We start from the raw sequence: 1525 nt of genomic DNA, 5'->3' as shown, positions 1-1525 counted from the left end.
ATATATCACAACATACATATCTCTCATGCATTATCATACCATCAAGACATCAATAATCATAATCACATATATGACCACATAATATTTCTCAACCAAAACCAAACATACCTCATCTACATAATTTCATCCAAAATTACCAATTTCCACACTTCAACTCCTCAAACCTCATTATTCAATAACCAACCCAATCATTCATATATTCATTATCTGAAATTCATCCAATCACTTGTGTCATCATACAATGCACACATCAACTTACCTTCCTTACCTCTTTCCGGCCTCCGGCCCACTTTCACAATTTAAATGCATAAACCACAAATCAATACTCATTACCCAATACATCAAATTTTCAATACACCAAGCATTCAAGGCCACACAATTCTAAACCCAATCATTAATTCACATTACATACCAACTATGCATATTAGCACCAACCATTTACACAATCCAAACTTAATCCTAGGGGCATTGGTGCACGAAATTGTGATCAATACTTTTCACAACTCAAATAATCCCCGGTAATGAAACCAAAAACTTGGTATTCAATACCATGGCATAAACACAATTTCGCACAACTAACCAGCAAGTGTAATGGGTCATCCAAGTAATAAACCTTACGCGAGTAAGGGTCGATCCCACAGAGATTGTTGGTATGAAGCAAGCTATGGTCACCTTGTAAATCTCAGTCAGGCAAACTCAAATGGATATGGGTGATATACGAATAAAACATAAAGATAGAGATAGAGATACTTATGTAATTCATTGGTAGGAACTTCAGATAAGCGTATGAAGATACCTTCCCTTCCGTCTCTCTGCTTTCCTACTGTCTTCATCCAATCCTTCTTACTCCTTTCCATGGCAAGCTTAAGCAAGGGTTTCACCGTTGTCAGTGGCTACCTCCCATCCTCTCAGTGGAAATGTTCAACGCACCCTGTCACGGCACGGCTATCCATCTGTCGGTTCTCGATCAGGTCGGAATAGAATCCAGTGATTCTTTTGCGTCTGTCACTAACGCCCCGTCCTCAGGAGTTTGAAGCACGTCACAGTCATTCAATCATTGAATTCTACTTAGAATACCACAGACAAGGTTAGACCTTCCGGATTCTCTTAAATGCCGCCATCAGTTCTAGCCTATACCACGAAGACTCTGATCTCACGGAATGGCTGGCTCGCTTGTCAGGCGAGCGCTCGGTTGTCAGGCGATCAACCATGCATCGTGTATCAGGAATCCAAGAGACATTCACCCAATCGAAGGTAGAACGGAGGTGGTTGTCAGGCACAAGTTCATAGGTGAGAATAATGATGAGTGTCACGGATCATCACATTCATCAAGTTGAAGAACAAGTGATATCTTAGAACAAGAACAAGCGGAATTGAATAGAAGAACAATAGTAATTGCATTAATACTCGAGGTACAGCAGAGCTCCACACCTTAATCTATGGTGTGTAGAAACTCCACAATTGAAAATACATAAGAACAAGGTCTAGGCATGGCCGAATGGCCAGCCTCCCAATGATCTAAGAT

This window comes from Arachis duranensis, chromosome 4, assembly GCF_000817695.3.
Source record: "Arachis duranensis cultivar V14167 chromosome 4, aradu.V14167.gnm2.J7QH, whole genome shotgun sequence".
NCBI lineage: Eukaryota > Viridiplantae > Streptophyta > Magnoliopsida > Fabales > Fabaceae > Arachis > Arachis duranensis.
Note: the sequence above shows the minus strand (reverse complement) of the source record.